Source organism: Anopheles maculipalpis, chromosome X (genome assembly GCF_943734695.1).
Source record: "Anopheles maculipalpis chromosome X, idAnoMacuDA_375_x, whole genome shotgun sequence".
In the NCBI taxonomy this organism is placed as follows: Eukaryota; Metazoa; Arthropoda; class Insecta; order Diptera; family Culicidae; genus Anopheles; species Anopheles maculipalpis.
This window is the reverse complement of record NC_064870.1, coordinates 10,505,749-10,532,368: the sequence shown is the minus strand read 5'-3', so window position 1 is coordinate 10,532,368 and position 26,620 is coordinate 10,505,749. Positions and strand designations below refer to the sequence as shown.

Genomic DNA, 26,620 nt, shown 5'->3' with positions numbered 1-26,620 from the left:
ACCAATTATCCCGTCATTTTTTTTTGTCACATTTTAGGCCCAATTATTGTTTTAGACTATTCACTATTCCAAACCCCGTAGTAAATATGGGATGTTTTTGCTTTTGTGGCAAGGCTCTAGCTCTCATAATTGTGTTGCGGTAGGTACCGCGAACGCATTAGTAAGAACATCACAACCACAGCCTTTCGAGACTTGAGATTTTTCGCACACACTCAAAGATACATTTCGACTTCACTAGGGGGCCAGCCCAGAGAGGGGGTTTTGATGTGCGGGAAGCCCAATATAAATGACCAACCAAACCCGGTTGAAATGCGGTACTAGTTGTGTAACAAACGTTTGCGGAAAATCATCCTCCTCGTCAGGAAACGATCCTTGCCATCGCGCATCATCGTTTAGTAGCGTGTGCGGAAACGTCACTATAGAGCGTGGAGGATGTGTCGGTATGTGCTAGTCTAAAATAGCGTTAGTAGCGAACAATACTATCTAACTAAGTGCGCGCGTAAGCCGTCTCATGCGCTCGGAGAGACATCCCGATCAGCGTGCATATCGTACAGGTACAATTTAGACTACGCCAGGATAGCTTAAGGCGCCGCCAGGACATACACACAAAATTCCTTGTAAAACCTTGTTTTGGAGTGGATATAAAAAGAGGGCGAGAAAAGCTGCTAGCCTATGGTATTGCGCCGATGTTCAGTAACATCTACAACACACATCACCATTGCTTTTGCCAGGATACGCGTTCTGGCAAATGATTTCGAATCAATCATGCTACGACTACCTCGTCTGTTATGTTTGTTTTTGCTCCCCTCCCTATGCGCGAAAGGAACAAGATGTATTTGAATGATATTAATGTGAACATACGCACACACACACACACAAACACATACAGACACACGTATGCTTTTCCTTTTTCTCGCGGCTCCCATGTACCGGGGGCAGCTGTGTGTATAGAAGAACGTTATAGTTTGTTCAATTTAGTGATGATTGTGCTCTACTTATTATCTAGTCTATTTCCTTTAAAGCCTACAACCAACCAGAAGAAACCCAGCTTTATAATATGCCACGACCCAGCCGTGTATTTGTGTGCGTGTGTGTGTGTGTGTGCGTTTGTGTGCGGCGTATATCGCAAACGATTTTTCCTGACCAAGGAAAAACTAAAGCAGGAAATGGATGGCATGTGGCAGAGGACCAATAACGATTCCTCCATTATCTTTTTTTTTTCGCCCAATTAATTATTTAGTTGTACTATGAGAGCCGCCTGTTGATGTTGCGGAACGAACCACGCGTTTCGTGCACGACTTGCACGACAGTTTTAGTTGTTAGTAGAAGTAAAAGAAGACAAGCGAACGATTGTGACAGAGAAGAAGGATAGAAACTCACACAGGCTTTGGGAAAAGGTCGCATACCAAACAGATATATATATATATATATATATATATATATATATATATATATATATATATATATATATATATATATATATATATATATATATATATATATATATATATATATATATATATATATATATATATATATATATATGTATTTTTATATATAACTCGATCGTGAATCATTCGCTCTGGTCTGTTTTTCGTTCCTTTTCTTTTAAAAAATCCAACGTACCCGCTACATCCCAAAACAACTTTATTGTGCGACGTAAGAAAAACGAACACCTCTTGACTATATGTAAAAAAAGAGCAAGTTAGTTGTTATGATTTCATATTAATTATGCAGGGGAAGTTGCGTTTGTATAGGTAAAGTTGCGTTTGTATGGGCTGCGAGATGCACCAAGCTTTTTTTGTTTTTCAAACAAACGTACCCAAAAGGAATGGCTGGCAGGTCCAGATGGTCACTATTCCCTGTATTGGCTTTATAATATTTGTATTTATATCAGTCAAGACAAGCGTGTGCGCACGCTGAAAACAAATCTCGGGTTGATTTGTTCAGCGGATCGTATAAATCCGCTGACATAATTTAGTCCTTACAATGTACACCCTCGATAGTTAAGTTCTGTGTTGCCAAGGACTTCAAACGGACCCCGGGGTTCAAATCCCCTCCTTACTGAGGACTGACTACCCAACGTGGTATTCAGCAAGTCTAGCAAGCCATTGAGTGGCCGGCGTGATCCTTAGTAGGTCGTTAAGCCCAGCAGAAGTTGTTAGGAGACAGCCCAGATGTGTTTGGGCATCATCTTACACCTCTTAGAACCTTATTACAACACAAAGCTCGATTAAATATAAAAGCAAACAACAAATTTAAAATATTTCTCGAAAAGGCTCTTCACCATATATTTTATTGGTGCACATAGACAGAGACACACACACACACACACTTCCTCATCCTTCCTGTCAAGCTAGGCTGTCAGGGTCATGATATGGATGTTTGATTTTGTTTTGCAATTCCTAAACCGAATCTCTCGGTTCGCGCTGCGCCGCGAGCTGAGTTCCGAAGGAAATTCATCCAACTTTAAACAGGATATTAGTTTGTACCCTTTTTCCGTTGCTGGTTACTACCAACACACTCACACACACCTACATACACCCATACACACGCAATCCAAAAGCAAGAAAAGATGTATATTAAGTTTAAGCATCGAATACGTGACGTTCGGGAATTGGGGAATTTCTCAACTGCGTTTGCCAGTATATGTTATTCAAGCGCTTAGTAGCGGGGGGGGGGGGGGGGGGGCTGTGTGTGCGTGTTTGTAAGTTGTTCTTCTTCATTATTTAGATAAGCATAAAACAATTATGTATATTTTATTTAAGTAGCACTATACACGTGTATGTAGGCATCGGTTTTATTGTGTATCCCAAAATATCAGTGATCAGGGAATCAGGTTTTGTGTTGGATTGGCACGACACTTTGTTATTGAATGTTTAACTATGGTTTCAAAACTAGGAACCTACTATAAGGAAAGAAGGAGAGAGAGAGCGAGATGGTTAACAACACGTCACTGGTTAAAGTCGCCCAGCGATCAATATGGAGACTACTAAGGATGTAAAGGCCACTTTTGTATAGCTTAAAACGTATTCTGCTAAACACAGTCAGCTTTGTTTTACCCCTCTTTTGACTTAAATTTCACTTGTTACCTTTTAGTTGATCGATCGCTCAAGTATTCGGTGCATATAATTGTAGTGGCGACAGCGGCGCCGGTTTTCAAACGGCAGGACCAGGGTTCAAATCCCATCTGGACCGTCCCACCATAGCGAGGACTGACTATCCAACTATGTGATATCGGGAAGTCTAGTAAACCATTTCGATGGCTGGCGTGACCTTAATGGTTGTTAAGCCAAGAACAAGAAGAAGAAGAATAGTGTCAAAGATTCATCTTTAATTGAAAACCAACTTCAGTATCATACTACCGATTTGGGGTTTTATTTATGTCGTTTCAAAGCATGGATAGCTTAGGTTTTAGTATCGATTCCTTCGAGGAAATTATAGATTTAGAACTTTTTTTTTTTTCAATGCGTGGGTGCTAATTTGGTAGGAGAAAACTGTCATCATATAAGACATTGTGTTTTGCTTTCACAACGCATCACACACACACACACTCAAGACGGCTACATCAGCAAAATCCGTTTCACCTATTTATTAGTCACGCAGTCAGTTGGACAGTCTGGCCGCTCTCGAAGAAAAAAAGAAGAACGATTAACTGAACGATATTAAAATGCGTTTTCTGTTTTGTTATTGCATTTGTTTTCTACTACCATCTCTTAGTGAGAAAAGCTACCAAATTTCGGAAACAAAACAAAAGCAAAAATGAACAACTAGAAGAGATTAAAAAAGAAAAATTGCAAGCAAACATTAGTAATGTTAAGAAAAAAACGCGGGACTCAAGCATATAGAGTTGGACAAGAAACAAATTATAGTATACACAAAATCACAGTAAAGCAAGCAAACAAAAAAAAAAACATAACAAAATGTGTTCAGCCTTACACAGGTGGAAGGTCTTCTGCATCTTCTTCTGGTGGGTTTCTGGGGACAGCCAGACTCGTGGGCGTAGGTTTGTTTTTCTTTTTTGTTTGTTTATTTTGTTTAAGGATGCAGCGTAGCAGTGTTGCGTAAATTCTAAAGCAAAAAAGTAAACAGCCATGCTCGCAGAATCCCGTGCGACACGGGCATGGCTCGGAAAAACGATGAAAAAGATGAATAGAAAAGGAAGAATCGATACAAATGCTTGATCAAAAACGAAAGAATTCACGAATAATCAATAAAGAACAGTAAAACACTCTTAATGTATGACTTTGTGCTATTGTGTGTGTAGGTGGTCTCGAATAGTTTATTAAAATAATTTCCGTTCAGTTGGGTTGTGGTTTCCTTGCAGAAACTTTGGGTATTTCGATGTAGTTCTGCCGTGCTTGAAGTATAATTTAAATTTAACAATTACGCCCAAAAGTATGCATGCGTAGTAACCCAATTGATACTCTAAATAGTCTACATTCGGGCGCTTTACAAAATTACACTGCACGGTTGCAACGGCAGGGTTGTAAAATTGTTGTTCTAATTAATCATTTATCCACTTTCACCAGGATATCGATTTTAGAGCATTTTTATCGACTTTAGATATTTACTGGTTAGTATTGCTGATCTGCTTTGCTTTGTCCTCTAAAACAAGCAGTCGTTAAGGTAAATTATAAATCAATTCTGAAAATCAAGACTGTATGGGGCGGTCAGGTGGAAATGGCAACAATGGCGCCGGTCTCCGGATCGCTTCCCTGCAGTAAGGACAGACTATCCAACAACTGGTATCAGCATGTCTAGAGAGCAATTCGATTCAAATGATGAACTCTTCAAGCGAAGAAGCTTACGGCTGTTGGAAGCTGCAATAATCGTCCGTTTGATATTTCTTGTCTGGAAAATATGTTTGTATCTAGTTATTTCATCCTGTTTTGTACAGAACATCCATTGCCTTCTTGGGATAGGTTCTTAGGCCTTTAGTTGTCATTTCTGTCTACGTTTGCCTAATTTTGTTTATCAGTAGAGAGGGTTCTGCGTGATTTTGCCATCAAGTATATCGCATATTAGATCGGTAGATTCTTGCTACGAAGTTTAAATTATTACCAAAACTATCCCCAAACACCAAAATCATCTTTCATTCATTTAAACAGGAACGATATACATATTTTGATGTTTTTTTTCTGAACAAATAATCTGAAGTCTAACGGGTGTGTTAAACACGTACAAATACCGTTCTGTGTTCATCGTACTTAAATCGTTCTAAAATACAGTCTTCATCTCAATTACGCGGTTGTTAACATACGAGGATTTGGAGATACACGTATTGTAAAATATCGTTAAAATTTGATGCAAGGATTTTGTGAATTTATTTAAATCGTACATTGTTAGAAAATGAATGAAAAAACAATAAATTTTGAATGTTCATTTATGCATAGAGACTAGGACACCATCATCTCTGGATCGTTGGACAGCACTTAAACCTACTCATCCCTTGTGCTGACCCCCGTCGCTAGTCTTCACACGGTTGGACCGGGGACTAAATCCCATTCGGACCGTAGCTCGTTAGACCTAGCAGAAGAAACTAAGATGTGCACACTACAAAAAATAATGTTTTATATGTTTAGAGCACTGTGGATCCCTGGCCAGGACTCCAAACTATTCATCCCTTGTGATATGCCTTTCTTGAATCCAGAAAAGAATTTTAAATATCCGTTCGAAAAATACCACAGTGTGTTTACTAAATTATTGCAAACAATATCAAATTAAACTTCTTATTTATTTACTGCAAGCACAAAGGATGTAAATCGCTGGTCTTGTTGGGTTCATTCCTATGAGTTTCATAAAACGGGTTAATATTTTACTATAGAAAAAAGTACATAATTCACAAAAATTGCGTTTAAAATTTGTGTTAGTTTCATTCCATTGCATTAGGTAATCAATAGCATTTATAATATACTTGTGCTTACTTTCCTCCTTCACGGAAAAGTAATAAAAGAGCTAACTTTTAAAAATATCATCAAACTTACTCGCAACATGTTTCGCCTACACTGTGCGCTGCAGTATTCATTCGCGCGCTCCCTCTATCTCACTCTCTCGCTCTCTCGTTCGCTCCCGTTACAACGGCGCGGTACGAATGAACACACAACCACCCTTCCCGCACAGCGACCGATTGCGCACGAAGGTCGGTTCGGTCACTGCGTTGTGCTGCGTTCAAACACGGCCCGATTCGCCGAACACGATTCAAAAGCGTACGAGCAACGGAACGGTACGGTAATGCCGGTAAACGTCGCGTAAAGCTTTACCCAAAAAAGTGTGCGCGTGTGCGTGTGTGAGCGCGTGAGTGTGTATCGTTAGTGCTCTCCCCGTACAGTAGGGAAACGTTAAGGTAATGAGCAATGTAAGGGATGCAATCAAAAACCCAAAAAAAAACAAAACAAAGGTGTCCAATTGTCAACAGAAAATTGTGAAAATTTAGCAAACGGTTTCCTTACTCTGTGTGTGTCGGTTGAGGCGATATCAAATTTGACACTTCTAGCGTGCCCTTTTTTTTCGCAATCGCGCGATACACATTCCCATGCGGTGTGTGTTTGTTGGGTGAATTTTGTTGTAGGCTGTTTAACGTTAATGTAATGTGCGAGTGTTTGTGAACGTTAGTATTTGAAAAATATTCAAAAAAAAAACCTGCTTCTTAATAACTCCCACCTGCCATGCCGCGCGCGCGCTTGTATGTGTGTGCATTATTGTGGTCCAAAGATTCTTGCAAATGACGTTTTCTTTGAGCTTTTTCAAGAAGGGAACTGTTGTAATTGAATATCTTGGTTGAGTTTTCTATCTCTTTCCTGCAAAACCCGTATCCTTCCGATTGGTTGAGCGCCCCCGGGGTTAAGGTTCAGAACGGGTGTGGAGCTGCTTTTTAATGAAACCCAATAAAGGAAAACGGCACGAATCGAATCCTTTTCCCATACGTCAACGCAATCTGGGAGAGAGAAGAATAAAAGAAGGGCGCAGGGGACTTTACTTGCGCGTGTTTGTAAAAAAAAAAACGGACGCGTTACAACCGCCTGGACCACGCTATACTCTTCACTCACACATGGATAAACGTGCGCCCCTTTTTTCGCTCCCTCTCGCTTGCTCTCTCTCTCTCTTCTCTCTCTCTCGTTTAGTGCCTTTATATTAAAACAGGTAAAGCTGTTGCTGTGTTCTGTACGCGAGCCCAATAAAGGCGCTTTTTGTTCGTACTCCACCACAGATAGTTCTGGGAGGAGAAGATCCCTGTGGGTTTCTTCTTCTGCTTCCTTTTTTCCTATGTCATATTCCTTGGAAGAAGGGGGAGGCTTACAAAAGCTGCTGTAGAAATTACCTATAAAATGTGATTCATCACCTTCGTATCAAGCATTTTTTTTCCACGAAGAACGGCACCGCGTTCACTGGCAATGTGTAGTACCGGTGTGTATGTGTGCATGAGTAGTCAGCGGATCACTCGTAAAGGGCTGTGTGTTTGTATTAAAAGGGAAAAAAGTAGGCTCAATTTTCGCACACACACACACACACACACACACACACAAAATTGTTGTGCGCAAATTGTTTCACGATCATGTTTTTAAAGCGATATTAACCCCCGGAAACATAAAGAACGCGTTTATTTTGTTTTTCTTGACGCGGTGCGCTTTGTATGCGTGTGTGTGTGTGCTTTAGTCGCGATCATTCTGTCCCGTTCTTACACTCATAGTTAACGGCTGTCGTTTACCTGTACCTTCTCCCCTCTCCCATGTCATGCGATCACCTTAACGCGGTGGCTCTCTCTCTCTCTCTCTCTCTCTCTCTCTCTCTGTGTGCGTGCGTAAGCTGGTCCGGAAGCATTTTCCCTTTAGAAAGATGCGTACGTTAGATAGCTGAGCGTTGCGCGATACAGTACATGTCTGTGTGTGTGTTTGAATAATTGTTCTCCGCTCCGGGCGCAATACGATGTCCTTGCGCGCACACACAAGCCTGCCCCCTACACACTGCGCACCTGTGTAAGAGCAAGATGGCACGAATGTGCTATATATCTCCTTCCCACACACAAACACGTCGGTTGTCCTTTTCCGCTGGAATGAACCTTTTCTTTCCTAACACACGCGTTCTCTCTCTCTCTCTCTCTCTCTCTCTCTCTCTCTCTCTCCCGTTTTTTTGTTTGGTGTGAGCAGAGCGAGCTTCCAAAAACGGCCGTTGTTCTGTAATGAAGTTGCCTTTACACGGTTTGCTCGCCCAAGTTTAATGAGTCAATAAAAGTTTTGTCAATAAAAAAAAAGATAATGGGTGACGTCATTTCGCGCTATAAAAAGGCGCGTTACCTGCATTCAGGTTGTTGATTATGCAAAACCATGCGTTTGCATTTTTGGGTAAAGAATAAGAAGTAGCTGAAGTCTTCTTTGACTCTACAGCTTTACCAGGACCCTTACCAGTATTCGATTCCTTGACCTCAAGAACCTCAAGAAGTCTTGGCCTATTACTATTACTGGCTTTCCTAGACTTGATTTTCCCGGTGCTCTATAATGACAGTTCTGCGAAAGAGAAGCCTGGATTTGATACTCGGACCTCCAGTGCAGTCAATTCTTCTTCCTTGGCTCTACAACCTCTAGAAGTTGTTATTTATATTGTAGTATTACGTCCTGTAAGATGACGTTCCGTGTGAAGTGCCACCATACAGAAGTCTTTCAATTTCCTCAAACAGTCTTGGCCTTTCAGTAATTGCCTCGAAGCAGGATGGCGACAGACCTGCTAAGAAAAAAGGCACGGTCCTTACTGGATTCGATACCCAGTCCTGATGTGTCTTAATTTTCTTTCTTGTCTTGCAGTCTTGTTTTTCTGCTAAATAACTGCAAAAGAACTTGAGAGGATCTGTGCCATTGCTGGCTTCCTTGACTCTGGAACCTTAAGAAGTCTTGGCCTGTGATAACCTGGTACTGGCCATGCCAACCGGGGCGTTACCTCACATCAAGAAATCTGTTGGCAAGAATAGAACCACCCACCCAGAGAAGTGTGAAAGCTTAGATGGTGCATCCTGTTACAAAATATCAGCAAAAATCTCTGAACTCTGCACGCAAAACCACACAAACGTAAATATTGCGACCCAAGGCAGAAAACATGCTGTCATTCCACTATTCCATCGCCGGTATGCGATGAGTTTGAAAAAGCAACGCTAGCGAAACATAATACTCTACTCCTCCCGTTCCCTGGGTGATGTTATTTCTCGTCGTCTTAAAAAATGCCACTCGGCGGCATCCTATAACTCGCGTGTGAAATTCCGGGACTAGCCATAGAAGCAGGCCTCGTACACCGCAAAACTCACTTACGCCCTTCCATTATTACCGGTCGTGACTGACCGGAAATGTCGCCGCTTATTGTAGTTGCGTTACAGGGTTTCTGAGTAGAACTAGACAAGTGCGAGGCGTTTCTAGACAACGCTCAAGATGAACTGGACACAACCCTCGCCCTTTCTCGAGTTGTGGTCAAGTTGAACTGGACAAACGTCAAGTAGAACTGGACAGTCATATTTGAAATGGTTGGTGAAACGGTTCAAGCGTTTCGGAAACGATTGGAAAATTTAAAAAAATAATAAAAAAAACCTTTTGAAATACAAATTTTTTTTTTCTAATTTCCAATTGTAAATAATTTCCAAACGTACGCATACTTTCACACCGAATATAATTACGATCAGAATGCATGGTTTTATTTAAAAATGTGAGGTAGAAGTAAAATATTTGCAATACCTGTTTAAAATTTTATCTTTTGACAGAAGATGACAGAAGACGTTGCTGTTTATAATCACTGAATCTATATATTTTTTCACCAACCATTTCAAATATGACTGTCCATTTCTACTTGACGTTTGTCCACTTCAACCTATCGTTTGTCTAGTTCAACTTGACCACTGTCGAGAAAGAGCGATAGTTGTCCAGTTCAACTTATACGCTGTCCAGTTCATCTGGAGCGTTGTCTAAAAATGCCTCGCATTTGTCTAGTTCTACTCAGAAACCCTGCATTGTAGTTGCGTTAAGTTCGCGTACACCACCGCGTCTCTTGATGTCCATATATGCGCGTAGGTAAAAGCGCGAACTCGGAGAGTTTTGGTGTTGCGAATCCTTTGTTGTAGGTATATTAGCAGCAGCAGTTAGTAGCACATTACATGGCTTACAATAAAATATGTGCCCAGATCAGCGCAATTTGCAGCGAGAAGAATGTTTCTGTACGCTACAAAACGACGGCCAATAGGGGTTAGGGGATGCAAGCAAAACGATGCAAGTTTAAATATTTAAATCTAACTGTCATCCCAGTCGGATGACAAAGAAAAGGTAAATTGCGGCAAGCCTGTACAATCGAAAAGATGAAATCTTAACTTAAACGAGGGCCAGGTTTTGTTTGGAAAAGACAGATCAGGTTTTGTATTTCCGGTACTTTACAACATCCTGTCGCAAACGGGCAATTCGTCATCCAGTGAAGCGTCGCACAAGCCAAGATGGCGGCGCTCCTTTAAATTCTAATCCCCCAGTTTTTTATCCATCCTAGGTTCCTAGGCTTACCTTACAAAAAAAAAAGTAGATAAAGAAAAGGGCTCTTCAGGTATTCCTTCCTCGTTACACTGCCATTCCCGAAGCATTTCGTGTTGCGCCCCCGGGAAAGGAGCCTCTAACCTGATTCCAATTAGTGATGGAACGCGCACCACCAACATATTTTTCAAAGCCAAGCGAGCGTTGATGTTTTTCTGGATGAGATTTTCCTCTTTTTTTTCGGGTGGTAACGCGTTTTTTTATTGTTATTATTATAATTCTTTTCGGGGTTTTTTTTGTCTTCTTCTCTATCCTAACCTGAACCCCACACCTTCGAAGAGTAGTCCCTTCGACAAAAAAAAAAAAGGTGAAAGGTGATGCAGGTGTTCTTGCTGGTTGTGTGGCGTTCCGTTGTGTCTTTTTCATTGTGCATCGAGCAAACAAAATGGAAAACTGCTGCTGGTTGGCGTCGCTTCATCAGAGCATATAATCAAGGAAGGGTCGGTTTGTTGGTGGTACAGCTTATGGATGCTTTTTGAACGAGGAGAGAGAGAGAGAGAGAGAGAAGGAGAGGGAGAGAGAGAGCGGGAAACACATGCACACACGGTACACACAGGATCGTTTGCGATCCAGGGGTTTGCAATCGAGGATGTTAAGTCGTTTTTGAGCCAGAGAGGCTGACTATTCAGCTACATGACGGGTCAAGAGCTCCTGAGGTATTGGAGGCAAGCTTGAGCAATTCTATCTGAATTCGTTCCTCTTAGGCAGTACTGACTGACTGATCCAGCTATGAGAAAATCAAGCCAAGGAATCCAGAATCCATGAAGAAAAACGAGACTGAAAACATGGAAATCCCATCTGGATCGATCTTCCGTAGTGAGGACTACATGGTATCAATGAGTCTCGTAAACCATCAGATGCCAGGTTGATCCTTTTCATCCAGAACTCTTGCTGTAAAGCTATGCGAGAATCGACAAACCAAGACTACGCGAAGTCTGGTATCAATGCGTTTTGCAAGCCAATAAATGAGCTAGCTGATCAGAAATCACATGCAGGACTCTTTCAAAAATGTCAAAACTGACAGACCAAGACTTCGCGAGAGCTTGTCAAGGATCAACATAGAAAAAAAAGCAGAGCCCAAATCCTCCAATATCTCTTCTTGTTGGTGTACTTGAGGACCACTGTGGGTTCCAACGATCTTTTCCCTCTCCGAAACGATCCTCCAAACAAGCATCCGCAAGGTGTGTTGTGCAGCCAAAAGCCAGGTCCCGGTTGTTCCTTTTTGAAGGGATTTTCGTTCTATTTGACTGCGTTTTTCTCTGCATTTCGGGGGTGTTGCTATGTGTGTGTGTGTGCTTTTTTGCTTTCGCTGTCATGTTCTACTGAACAAGGAGCAAGAACGATTTTTCTTTATATAATTTAAATATACCATAATTGTACGTGCGTGTGTGTGTGTGTTAGTATGTAAATCGATAGACGACGTCGCAAATTATTCTACAATCAACCGAACAGCGCATCGATTGCTTCCATCAACCATTTAATGGTCGTCCGAAAATTTGTTCCCCAGCGCGCGCGCGCGCTCACCCATCAACCTCGAAACGGTGTTTCGCCGTTGCCTCACAATCAACAAGAACCTCTCGACATAAAGCTGTATTAATCCTGTGACTGTTTTGTGCAATTTCCGAACGCCGTAGCATCAGTCTTGGGGCCAGCTTTAGGCACGACGCTTCAGTACGAGTGTCGGTTTTTGCCTCCTACTGCAGCAGATTATTGATTCCTGCCCCTTTCGACGATTAACCCCCAACCTGCTTGTGTGTTGGTGAGCGTACACAGACGACCTAGAAATAGAATGCCCCTCTCCACCGTCGCCGTCGTCGTCGTCGTTTCCCTGGCAACGGCAATAACATGTTGCGAAGCCAAACAAAAAACGTGTCCGCCGTTGTTTAGAAAGGCTGGAACGAAACGCAGCAATGCGAGGGAAATCCTTTTTTCCTTTTTTTTTTTCGGTGGCAGGCGGCTAATCCAATGGAATGTTTGCATGGCCGACCTTTGATAACCTCGGCGAGCGGCGTGCCAATCTGTGCGCGATGACACGGACGGGGGGAGTCGCTTTCAAGGGGGAGTCCGATACATTATGCACAAATGATTGCTTCTAAATCTCTTTCTCTAATTTGCTGCACCCGCGGCACGCCTTCGTTATGGGAAATTAGATACAAAGAAGTAAAAAGCAGTACTTGGTAAGGGTTAAAAACCTCTCAAGAAAAAGCCCCCATTGCTGTGGATGAGTTATTTATATTAAAATACAGAATAGAAAGTGAAATGTGCGATAAGACAAAAGGGGGAAGCGCGGCATTTTTTGTTTGTTTGTTTGCGCCCTTTTTTTTTTTGTTGTTGTCTTTCACCCACTCGTTAGGGGGGGGGGGAGGGTGGCATCAGCGCTGGGAAAGCAGTCCGTATGCAGTTGGTGCAAATGCGGATGCACTTTTCGCGCTTGGAAGCTGCAATAGACTCTGTGGCAAGGCAAGCAAAATAAAATGTATTTAAATTTTTCGCTTCCTGGCAACCTAATTATGGCGGGTTTTTTTTATTGCACTACTTCATTTTTTAACTGAACATGTAATTTAGAGGAGATTAATTTAATTAATTTAATTAAAATATTAAAAATATTTAAAAAAAGAAGTATTTGTTTTATCTACCTTGCGCTCAGCATGTACAGTGTGTGCCGTTGTGTATTAGTGCCTGTGTGAAGTCTTTTCGGTGTGTGTGTGTATGTGTGCTGTGCTCGGTTTGCTTCGCTGCTGTTTTAGTGTACGCAAAATAATGATCCTGTGCGGCGCACCGTTCAAAGGATAGTGATCCTAGTGAGAAAAAAACGGCCGAACAACGACAAATCCCACGCAGGAGGGAAGAAAAAGAAGCAGTCAACCACAATCAACTAGCTCTTCGCCCGCATTCCCGCCCCTTCTCCCCTACCCTCGTTCCTTAGTAGGCGAATAGAAACAAGGAAAAACGGACCTCACTTACACAGCCAGCCACAACAAACCCCGGACCCGTGGCGTGTGAGGCGAAGGAAGGGAAGAGCCCACACACACACCTGTCATCGTCACCGAGGGAAAACGGGGGTGGAGGGCGGCCCACATGAAGGTGACGGTGTGCTTCGGGGAGACACGGTTCGTCGTGCCTTGCCCGCCCGGTACGACCGTCCTGAAGCTGGAACAGGAAGCCATTCTGCGATACAAGCGTAAGGTAGGTGTACACGCAATGAAACACGGGTGTAGGGAGATTTGAAAAAAAAAAACAAATTTCGCCTAAAGAAAGATACAAAAAATAAGTTTCACTTAAAGATTTTATTTTTTTAGAATTATTTAAAATGATTTTAAAAACATTAAAGAATGAGGAAAAGATGGTAAGGGGGGAAAGAGAAGGAGGTGGAGGGGGGGGAGGGTATCACTCTACAAAAGCGATTTAAAATTGAAAACACGTACGCAGAGCAAATAATTTTTCAAATTACGATTTTAAAAAACAAACGACATCAACGGCCAACGGACAAGCGACGAACCCGTTGCGGCTTGGTCGGTTCGATTGTCGCTTTCTGTCGGAAGTTGGCTGATGATTATTGCGAATGATGCATTTCGGTACGAAAGCGGTGGTAGGGGTTGGCGGAGGGGGGGAGGGGGTTGCTTCTGTGTTGTAAATATAGAGGGAAGGAAATAGTGAAAAGGCGCGGATGTGTTGTTGCGCCGAAGAACAAGCTGTACGGATTTTGCAAATTATTTTCTGCGTCCGGTTTTCTTCTATCGAAACGCACACAGACACACACAGACACACACGAATGGCCATGGACCATTAGTATGTGCGGGTAAAGCACCTTGGTACGAGCATACGAGCATCGGAGAATTGGCCACAAAGTTGCATACCATTTCCGGTCGATTCTTAATCGGGGTGGGAAGGCGCGTGAGTGTGTGCAACGCGCAATGGCGTTGCACCAAGTGTGGTGCAAAATTCTGCATTACCTTTTTTTTTATTATTAAATAGAAAAAATTAGCAATGAAAAGAAAAAAAAACATTTTCTTTAGCTAAATTAATTTGCTTCAAAGTTTCCCGAAACGGTAAACTGCGTTTTTAACTGTCCTAACAATAAACACCAGAACCAAAGGAACACTTGCGCCGTGCTGTCGTTAATTCCTGCCTGACTGCACAGCACGAAAAAGTAATAAAAATTCATTTAAAAATTCAATCGTGAGATGATGACGCGCTCACAACTAATTTTATTTAAAACCAAGTCTCACACACACTCCTTTTTCCCCACCCCCCTCGGGGGCATATTTGTCATATCCATTGTTCTTGGAAAAGGGGGGGGGGGGGGGGAGGTGGGCGGGTGGAAGGAAGGGAGTGGCCAGTTCTGTTTACCCTATTTCACGCTCACTTAAGCGATCCTTCGTGAGTGAAGTTTTCTCGCGTGCTCGAGGGGAGGGGGGGGGGGGGAGCGGGTGCGCCCCCAGAATGTCAGTTCACAAGCTTTGGGCAGCTTCTGATGCGTGTTGTGCATCCTAAACAGCAATGTGTTGCTGCAGTGTAAGGGTGCGTTTGAAAATGGATAGAATTGAAACTAACTTATGCAGTTTGCGCGCGTGTGGGGGTGTGCTTGTGGTGCAACCAACGAGGCTATCAATCCTAGTGCCCTGACGAGCTATGATTTAGAGCCGTAAAAGGCTGTGTCGGGTAAGCGTTTAAAAACCACCAAAATTCCATTCTTACGAGCAGTGGGGAGGAGAGAGAAAAAAAACATAAGCAGATGGAGAAGCTTAAATAGATCGGTTTTTATTGCTGTTTTTCTCTTGGCTATAGCTGCTTGGAGGCCCGGGACTTGTGGTTTCGATCCAACCGAAGCGTCAATGTCCCTTCGCGTGCATCCACTAGAATGCTATTTTCAAGGCTTTTGCTGCTAGAAAAAGACATCATTCCCTGTCCGAGACTAGAACACGGCGTTCCAAACTGACGTTACCGAAAGGAAAATGAAGGATAGCCGCAGCAGCATAAAAATGCAGCAAAGCCATTTTATTGCCGCTCACAAACGGGCGCATTTTCCGTTGCATTTCCGTTCGATTTTCTTTCACCGTCGCCGACCATATGGAGGACAGCTGGGGTTGGTGCGGTTGGCTTTTAGTTGATGAGGCTGGTTCTCGTACACACCTCGCACATTGTTGCGTTAAATGGCTGGCTCTGTTGCGCTTCTCCTTTCCCTCTGCAACAGCCCAAAGGTCCAAGGACGATCGGCGTGCGCTCACGAGAGACGAGAATGAAAACGAAGCGACAAAGGAAAGACGCCGAGCAAATGGTTCAAGGATGTGAGGATATGTGCGTGTGTGTGTGACGACTATTCCTCCAGTGCATCTTTTGTTAAGCCCAGAAACGGTGATGCTGTGTGTGCCGTGTGTCCGTGGGCAAAAGCAATCGCCGCTTTCTTTACGACGGGCAATGGATGTTGCGTTTTTGGGACCGGGGAAAGGGGGAAGAGGGGGAAGGGTTTGAATGCAAGAATGCACAACATATGCTACGGATGATTTACGTAAAGTGTTTTCCGATACGTGCTTCGGCACACAGATGCGCCCCTTTCGTGCCCTTTGTTTTGAGCTGCAGAACGAATGGGCGAAAAAAGGGGGAAAGAAGCCGCCAGGCTTGTAAAAATTTTATTGTCATTTTAGAATGGTTTAAAATGGGTTTTAATAGTTTTTGGTGTTACTGTGCTCTAATTGCTTCGATGCTTTGCGTTAATGTCATAATTTGGTGCATAAAGTAACAGCCAGTTGTGGTGGAAAACGGACGAAATGAATGAATATTTTGGTGCCGGTGACCAGGATCGATCAGAAAGTATTTTTTTTTTCGGTTCTATAGTTGTATACTGAACTGTTGGAGGTGGTAAATCATTTCCAATGTGCGTTTGTGGTATTGTGACAAGCATATTAATTTAAAAAATTAAAAAATTCCACGTAAAAATGAACTCTGAAAGAGCAGTTCACCGAAAATCACTATTTAGCCAGTTTTAATACTGAAAAAAAAAAACCAAAAGCAGATAATTAATTATTGTTCGTCTGCATGTATGTCTGGCATGCACTCACCAACAAGGGAATCCTTTAGCGTTTCAATTATCGTTCATTATCTTCAGCCTTCAACTGACACTTTTAAAAGCAGACGGGGGAAAAAAACCACCCTTTAAAAAGTATTTAAGAAGTACCAGCGTTTAATGCACGTTTCGACGATAACTTTCCCGGAAAACTCGCCAATTCCCCATTCCCTCGACTTAAACTGCTATCGGTATAAAATAGTGAAAAGGCATTTCTCAGCTAAACTTGACGCAAACACACCGGGCACAGATGCGCGCTCACGAAGATGCACAAATTGCTCACGTAATCGCGAAGGCAAAGCCAGTTATCACACCATTAACCATTCGGCGAGATGAGTGTGTGGTGCCTTCCGCGGACGCTTAGGGTTAAACACACACACAAACACACACAAAAAAATGCCAACAAAACTTTTCCCTCACAAACAAAAAGAGCAATTTGATAGCGCCAAACGAGCGAGCGAGTGCAGCAAACGCGCGCGCGTGCCGATTCAACCTGAGGCGCGTGCATCTTATTTTCACAACGCTCTGGGTGGTAAGCCTAAAAAGAAGAAGAAGAAGACGAAAAATTCCTCATAAAAAAAAAGATGATAACTGATGGACAGGGGAGCAAACACAAAAAAAAAGCAAAAAATTCCGTGCGTGACGACACGCACGAAAGAAAAAATAGAGTGGAAAATAAACAAACGCTAGCTGGTGGGCCACAAACGTATAAAGCACGATAAAAGAGAAGCGCACCGCTATACACAAAACACTTGCTGCTGGGAGGCATAATTCACATAATAAAGACGCTGCAAAAGATACAAACCAAACAGTCGAAATATGCACGCACGCAAGGAGAGTTTTCTCTCCGGACGAAAAATTGTTTGCAAAAGTGGGGAGGCTGTTTTTGCTGTTGCTGTGCGCATCTTTCGCTCGGCAAACAAGCGCCAGCTAAAAGCATTCGAGCCGGTATTTGTGTTTGCCTTAAAGCGGTGCAAGCTCAAAAAAAAAAAATCACTGCCGTAAATAATGAGACCCACCAGGAGCTGTATGTTTGAGACATATTTTCACGCACTGCTTGAAAATTATCTGCACGAGGTATCATTTTTCAAAATATTTTTTTCAAAGGCGATCTTTGAAGTTTAAGGTTAATGTTTAATAAACCTTTCAAATCGTTTTTATTTTGTATTTTTTAAAAAATATGCTGCCTAAATAAATACAGACGTAAATTTGAGCGCTCATCTACTGGGCCAAGAAACTCTTCTTCTTCTTCTTCTTCTTCTTGACAAGTCGCGTCGACATGGCCAGGTCTTCAATCAGTTTCCAAGAAACTCGGTCTAGGGCTGCAGCCCTCCATCGACGACTGCATCCGATCTCCGACAGGATAGACTCCACTTGATCATCACGTGCCCTAGCCAACGTATCATACAGCGCCAAACAGCTCAGCTAGCTCGTGGTTGATTCTCCTTTTGCCATACGCCCTGCTCGTACACACCGCCAAAGATAGTCCTTAGGATCCGCCGCTCGAAAATGGCGAGGACATTGGCGTCCTCCGTCAGCATAGTCCAAGACTCGTACCCGTAGAGGAGTTTTCTGGATCGCAGGAGTTTGTGGAGTCCGTAGTAGGCAGGATTCCCTTGAACAATGCGCCTTCGGATTTCGCTGCTTACGTTGTTGTCCGAAGTTACGCTCGTACCAAGGTAGCAGAACTCCTCTACCACCTCGAGATCGTCACCGTCAACTGATACTCTGCTTGCGAGCCGGGCTCTATCACGGTTAGAGTTCTATCCAATTCTATTAGCCTCGCGTTGTTCGTCCGATGATGTCGATATCATCCGCAAAGCCAAGGAATTTGGAGAGATCGGGTGAAAATCGTGCCCCGGATGGCGAAGCCCGCGCTTCGCATGACACCCTCCAGAGCGTTGTTGAACAACAAACAGGAGAGTTCGTCTCCTTGCCTCAGACTCCGGTGAGCCTTAGTGGCCTTTAGCAGCCGTACCAGCTTCCCAGGGAATCCGTACTGCTGTATCGTAGGCCGCCTTGAAGTCAATGAACAGGTGGTGCGTAGGGATCTGGTGATCCTGGCATTTTTGGATCTTTGGTTGTCGATTTGCCTCCAACAAATCCAGCTTGGTAGCGTCCGACGAAATCTGTAACAAGTGGCTCCAGTCTGCAGAAGATTATTCGGGACAGAATCTTATAGGCAGCGTTCAGGACTTTGATGGCCCAGAAGTTAGCACAGTCCATCCTGTCACCCTTTTTGCACACCCGGGTGTACGACACCCAGTTTCCATTCGTCCGGTAGTTCTTCCTGATCCCAAATCTTAGGAATTAATCGATTCATGATTTATTTATCTTAAAAAGGTTCTTTTCAACCGTATCGCGTATGACGGGATAGGATGTGCAAGGGAGGTCTATCGCGTAGACGGCGGGATGGGGCATAAAGGGGGATGGCTGACAGAAGAGAAGGAACATCCAGATCATTGGAGAGGAGACTTGCGGTAAAGCATGATCGGAGGTGGGAGTGTCGGGCTTCTATAGAGTCCAGCCCAAGAAGCCGACAGCGAACAGGACAGGATAGAGGGGTCAGTTGATAACCTGCAAGGAAGCGACGAACAGCTACTCGGGTGAATTTTCGCTACACCTTCTCCAGCCTGGCCATTGCAGTCGAGCCTGGGGGAGACCAGACAACGGCGGCGTAGTCCAAGGTGGATCGGAACCCAGCAACAAAACAAAGCCTTCAGGCATAAGGGGTCTCTAAGCTCTGAGGACAGTCTAACAATCAGACCCAGAGTTTTGTTAGACTTGGCCACAACATGATTGACATGTACGTTAAAAAAGAGAGTCTCGTCCAGCCACACTCCCAAGTCTTTCACGGAAGTTACTCGACTTACGACTCGGCGGTTGTGACGAACTCACAGGAAGGAAAATTTTTAGGACGTCCGCATAAACCAGATGACTATCTGGGGGGAAGGTATACACACAATCGTTAACAAATAACAAAAATATGAGTGGACTAAGGATAATCCCTTGAGCAACCCCAGAAGGACCTTCAAAGGAGTCGGAAAAACAGGACAACACTTTAACTTTATACGTTCTGCCATGAAGATATGAGCGAAACCAAGACAGCAGTTGACCCCCGGCACCAAGCTTTGCAAGTTTGAACATCAAAAGGTCAAGCGGTATGCTATGGAAGGCTGCTCTTAAATCCGTGTATATGACATCGGTTATGACGATGGCGGAAAACCTTTCCGAACCCATCTTGAACAGTTCGGCCACCAGTCCATCACTGCCAGCTGATTTGTTGCATTTCAGCTGTTTGATGGCACTGATGACTTGCCAAGAAACTCTTTTTTTCTAATTAAAGTGATTTGTATCCTGGTCACGGCACCACACGTGCACCGCTTGATATTGATGCAATCCATCTTCCGCAATTGATTATGACTGTAATGAAGCAAGAAAACGCATCAGAATCCGCTTTATTACGAATTTCACATGATGGATCCTGGTCACGGCACCGATAATCGCCTCTAATCGTTCATTTAGCTGCTTTTCCACACATGTATTGTTTAATTCTTACCACACGCGAACTCGTTTGCTTGTGGGCTTTATTAACACATTAACTAGCAGCTTCTTCAGCTGCTATTCCTTGTTTTTTTTTATTAATGTGAATTGCTCTCACTATGAGGTGTGGGTTGAATCAACTCAAGTACAAAATGTTGCACTTTCTTCCGTTGTTGCAGCACCGCACCGACGACCGTTTAATGTGTGAATCTGTTTTTTCACCAAACGTCAAGCGGAGGGGAGATTCAACATGTCGTGACGGTGTTTCACGGTTGCGCTTCTTGCTATTTTTCTTGCCACTCAAGCAGTGTATGTGTGTCGCTTTGCGATTGACACGGCGTTACCACCGTGTGTGGGAAATGCAGCCGGCCCTTTCGATCGAGCTAGCGTGATCGAGCTCTCCTTACACAGAACCGAACGTGCGGCGAGACCGAGCGCGTTCGAAATCATTCGGAATGCAGCACCGATTTGTGTTGCACACAGGAGGGGAAGAAAAAAAAAGACTTTCCTCTTGATGTACGTTCTCGTGGGAAGTAAAAGTCTCTTACGGCGTGTGTGTGTGCCTTGTGGAAAATGGTCGATAATTTAGTGTGTGGTGCTTACGCGCCTGCAAAAGTGTACACACATTAAATTTAACCCGGTTTTTGGGGTTGGAGGCTTGAAGAACATTCGTTTTTAAGACAGAAGAAAACATAAACTAAAAGGGCAAAAGAGACTCGCACACAAACGACGGTGCCCTAACGGAGGGGTTCGTCGCTTACGCATGACACTTGCAGCGGTGCCATAGGGGTTTTGTTAGCCCGTAGAAACGGCTGGACTGCGCTGGTCAAAACAGTAAAGATCCGATCCGGGAGGGGGAACAGGAGAAGACTGTGTGAAAAAAACGTGCAGGGGTTGAAAGAAAAATGATCAATTTTCCAGTCTAAATGCTCCTTTTCCGCTCGCTTCGGAAGGTTTCTCCATCGTGCGTTGTTGCTTGCCGTTCGATTTGCTTCCAAACGTGCGCGACACTAGCCAGATCGATTCTGTGTCCCTGCGGTGTTCCCCCCCCCCCCCCCCCCCGTTCTCCATGATTGCTTTTGGAAATGATTGGAAAGCGGAAAACGGCATCGCTGTGTGTCGCTAGCAGGGGGGGCTGACGATCAAGTGTGGTTAATTAAAAAATGTATTTAAATGTTTACAACTCTGCCCCTGCTTGTCGCTGCTATGTGTCGGCAGGGTGTGGCGAAGTTTAGTAACTTAAACAAGGCGGGCAGAGGACATGAGCGCAACGTGACCGATCATAAACGGTTGTAAATTTGAAATTGAGTTTGTTTAAATAGTTAGAATTTATGACGCTTCTAGAAGTGCAGGGCGTGAGCTTGGGCAATAAATTATTTCATCCGCGCTGCAGGAAAACTTACGTCATGGTAGTACGTTGTAGGAAAGCAATGAGGAAATATTGTTTGTGGGTGCTGTAAAAATTTAATTATACAGGAAGAGAGTTTCAATTTTCATATCATAAATAAAGTCGAATGAAGAAATGCATGTAAAATAAAATAAAACTCTGTCGCACAGCTAAACAAGAAATATTTTTATGGGTCAAAATATTGCTCCGGCGAAATATTGAGCGTCCTCTATCGGAATTAGACTATTCTTCATTTATTTTATTTATTTATAATTAGTTATGACGTGTACAACGTCGTATGACTCGGCAGTAACACCGCTTGTGATGACTAAATCCTATAAATATAATGAAAAGCTGTCAAATCAAATCGGTGGCTCCGTTGTGTTTGATCCCTTAAAGCTCTACAAAAATGCATTGATTGTGTGTTGTAGACCTTTATTAACCTCAACGTAGAGCTTTAGGGATCAAATCAAATATGGAGCCACCGGTTTGACAGCTTGAAAATCAAAACAATCTAGAGGCGGCCCAATTCAATCTTTACAGCGATGGATCCAAACTTGAGTTTACGACGCCAGAATAAGGATTTACGTCGCCTGCGTCGATGAATGTTTCGTCGACTTTTTGCATACGTTCATACATTTACGGATTGCTTTCTTCATACATTCACAGATGATTTCATTCGAATTAAAGCTATCCTTAAATGCTAATTTTGATTAGAATCATTAACTAATGAATATGTTTGGTTTAATCATATACTTTTTGTGGTGTTTTTTTTTCGTGGTGGACTCTCGTGGTTTTTTGCTTCAGAATAATTGCTGCAAACCACCAAATAAAATCACTAAAACGACTTCAAAATGATTTTGATGATATATCCACGTAAAATGTAAATACTTTTCTATAGATTTACGCTTCAAAATGGTTTTTATGAATGCAAACTACATTTTCCGTTGCACTTGACTGACGGAACATCTGTCATCGACTTTTAAACGTCTGATTTATCCAAACGGAAAGTCATAATACTAAAGTGACGTTTGAGAAGACGTTTGGGTTTGACAATCAGGCCTAATGGTTTGACGATGCCAAACTGGCTAGGTAAACCCTGTAATGAAAACCTTCAACGTTAGAACAACGAAACCGAGATAAAAAAAAACAAAACAATTGCTTCAAGAATATAGTCATCAAATAAGGAAAAAAAATAACAAAAACTGACAAAAGTAAAGCTAAACATTCACAAACAAATAATTAAGAAATCCAAATTGAACGTCAGATCATAAAAAAACCTTTAAGAAACAGATAAATGATTTGTAATGATAAAACAAATGTAAAAAAAAACAAAACGTCAAATTTGCTGTCAAAAACAATAAATCTGCAGAGCGATAAAACTGAAGCCAAAAATTGACAGACGCACCTGTGTAACGCGCTCACCTGCAACGAAGGGTTTTTTTTTCTCGCGTGGGAACAAATGCTAGAATGTTATGTGAAAATTGTTTAATTGTTGCGTGTGTGCGTACGTGCGTGTGTAACTGTTCCTCCCCTCCATTCGCCCACACTTTCCCGTGTGGGAAATTAGGCTTAGGCTTTCCTTTCCATGCTTTCTTCCGTTGGTGGATGCGTTCCGCGAAGTACAAAAAAAAAACCAAACTATTTTTACTCTCGCTTCCCTCTCTCCCACCAGGACGAATAGACGAAAGGGGAATGAAAAAGAAGGGGGTGGAGAAGGTGTTGCAAAGTTAGTTCCAACAGCCCCCGCCCGTCGCCGATTAGCGCAACGCTCATTACCATCGCTTCTTTAAGTTTTTCTCTTTCGCTAAAATAGTTTTTCTTCTTGCGTTTTCCACCGAACTGCCGAACACCCGCCGTCGCCGGGTACGGAAAGTAAAATTGCAACCACCACGCGGTGATCCTCCTTCTTCACACAAAAAAAAGGGTTGTGTGTGTGTGTGTGTACTTGTGCGTTGAGCGCGTAAAAGTGTTGAAGTTATTCGTTTTGATAGCTTTTTTTCGCCGGTTGCCGTTTGCTCGTTTCCGAACACGGGGAATGTTGAACTCGTAACCTAGTTTTTTGTATATGTATGTGTGTTTGTGTGTGTGTTTCTTCTTCTATTAACTTCAATCATTTCTATTTCCGGTTCTTTTTTGTCTGCTTAACGTTGCTTCCACTTTGTTTCCATGTTTTTTTCTTCCAGCGTGATTTACCGTGAAATGCATTATTTCTTAAATTTTCTGCCCTTCTTTTTATTCATTTTGTTGCTCGTTTCTATGCATTGTATCTTTTCCAGTTTATTGTTTTTTGGCATCTTGCACATATTTGTGTGTGTCTCCTGCCCGCTTGAAAGAATAGCTTAATAATTTTGCAAATCGAATTAAAAAATGCATTTTGCACTTTTATGTTTTTGAACTTTTTTCCTCTAAGCTATTGCTTTAGTTTGTAATAGTTTTATATTTTTTACTTTTTATACTGTTAAAAGCCTGAAACTTTGATGTTTCGAAGCAGCATTCATCAACTTACAAACAGTACAAAAAACTGTTTGAAACTATATTCGAAATTGAAAAAGAAAGATAAAAATATCTTTTTTTCTGTGAATATTCCATCCCAAAAAAAAAAAAAAGAATCAAAAATACAAGTTCTTACTGAATTAGTTTCACGTTTCATTTGCTCGTTTTTCTTCAGAATGCGTTCAGAATAAAGCACGCAATAGATACCGGCAGTGCTTTGCAGTATAATCAAACTTTTGCGGCTTCTCATTTACTCTCAGCTGCCGCTTGTTCAGATATATTTTTGTGTTGTTTAATTAATGCAAGTAAGAAAATTATCATTCCAATTCTCTCTCCCCCCCCCCCCCCCCTCTCTCTCTCTCTCTCTCTCTCTCTCTCTGCCCGTTCGCCGGGTTTCGCGATATGATCGTGTCCTTCCCAAACAAGTCGATTCAGGAATTCAGGGTTTAGTAGAACGTTTCCCCACACTGTGGTGTTGCCGTTTGATGAATTAATTTCTATCTAATAGCTACTACACCAACCAAGAAAACGCAAACGAGCAACCCACCCACGGTATATATATGTAAGCGAGCCGAGTAAGCTGTTCAAGGCTTTCGGGGTCGCCCCGGCCTTTACACCATTGGCCCGTCGGCGTCGTCCGGACCGGCTGGATGTGTGGAATGTTATCCCTCGGCGTGCAGTTTATATGTGGGTGGTGGACGCGTTGTGTTACTCATTGTGGCTTAATTCATTAGCTGTCGGGAAGGCGTCTAGGTCGAGTTTGGATCAAAAGAATCAAATTAAGGTTTTAATTGAATGAAATGTTTTAAATGCACAGCAAAGATGCTTCCTTTTTTTTTGTGCTGAGGATCCAAATCAATCGCTTAATCTCTGTTACCTAAACGCTAATGGCAGCTTATTTATTTATTTGTTTTTCGCTTTTTTGTTTGCAGGTGAGTATCGATCGGGGATGGACGGCTTTATCCCATTCAACCGAAATAAGTATAGGATTATTCAATTACCTTAACATTACACCCTCCTGGTTGGGTAAGTCGATATATGATGGTAGTTATTCGGTAAGTGACTTGACCGACCTGACCTACCAGACCTACCAAACCTACCAGCAGAGCATAGAGAACGAGTCTTGGTAAATGTCATGAGGTATACTACTAAGCCCGAAAAAGAGTAAAAATAATGTATTACTCGCTGTGGCTTCTACCTCCTCCATAAGTGTCAAAACGGTGTCCCCGGAGCGGCCATTTTTGCTCGTTGAACAGCCAGGAAGTCAGCTGGTGCCAAATCTGGCGAATACGGCCGGTTGCGGAACAATATGGGTGCCAGTCGTTTGCGAAAAACTCCCTCAAAATGATGGCCGTATGGGAATTCGGCCGCTTTCGCCGGATGGATTGTTGACCACCAAATCCTCGATTTAGTCGACGTGGGCGTCTCCCCGGACGGTACTCGTCTTCGACCTTCTCACCGGCCATCCTTGAAGCCATTTGTACACATTTTTCTTCGACATAAATTCTTCCCCGAAGGCTTTTTGTAACATCCGCAATGCTTCTGCAGCTACTCCGCAAACTTGGACATGATCAATATGGACAAAAAAACTGGGCGCACAGCTCCGAAAACAAATTGATCACTCCTAGCCGGATTGGTGTTGTGACGTGAAACGTGACAGAACTGTCAAAAACACACATATTGGCAAACGAAAACATAAAAACAAGGGGCGCTAATGTCACTTTACTTTTCCGGACACGGTAGTATCCTGTCGTTCAGGCAGGAATTCTAAGTAACAACACAGTTATTAGCGTAGAGAAATACTTAGAGCCATTTGGACTCTTCCGCAAAATGGCGGAGTGGTCAATATGTCGATCAGTTTGATCGTTTGTTGAGCAATAATTGTTGTGCTTGCTTGTTTAATGTTTATTACTTGAAGTTCCACAAAATACTATCTTCTTCGCCTTCTTCTTGGCCTGCTCAGGATTGAGCACGTCGTGTCGACATGGCCAGGAAACTCGGTCTAGGGCTGCAGTCCTCCATCCACGGCTGCATCCGATCTCCCTCCGACAGGTTAGACTCCACTTGATCCAGTCAACGAGCTCGGTGTGCATACGCCCTGCTCGCACACACCGCCAAAGATAGTCCTTAGGATCCGCCGCTCGAAAATGGCGAGTGCATTGGCGTCCTCCGTCAGCATAGTCCAAGACTCGTACCCGTACAGGACCACCAGACGTACCAAGGTGCGGTAAATCGTACATTTCGTGTGTTGTTGGAGTCTTCTGGATCGCAGGAGTTTGTGGAGTCCGTACGATTCCTCTGAACAATGCGCCTTCGGATTTCGCTGCTTACGTTGTTGTCCGAAGTGGCGATCGTACCAAGATAGCAGAACTCCTCTACCACCTCGAGATCGTGACCGTCAACTGATACTCTGCTTCCCAGGGAATCCGTACTGCTGCTCCCCCAACCCCCTGTCTCGTCGGAGGGCTTAACTAGGGCCATCCTAGCTGATTAAAGTCGCGCAGGATGCCAGGACAAAAGGACAACCAGCCGCCCCTAACATGGAGAACAGACGATACCAACAGACGAACAGACGATATC

At 43.1% G+C, this 26,620-nt stretch overlaps 2 protein-coding genes across 3 annotated transcripts in view; both read right to left on the bottom strand.

Annotated features, from left to right (window-relative positions):
* Positions 1 to 26,620, bottom strand: part of LOC126556789 (alpha-1B adrenergic receptor-like) — a 462,834-nt gene that overhangs the window by 365,423 nt on the left and 70,791 nt on the right. The gene's annotated exons all lie outside the window — the stretch shown is intronic.
* The window catches only part of LOC126563000 (rho GTPase-activating protein 190), a 149,379-nt gene that overhangs the window by 80,425 nt on the left and 42,334 nt on the right, over positions 1 to 26,620 (bottom strand). The gene's annotated exons all lie outside the window — the stretch shown is intronic.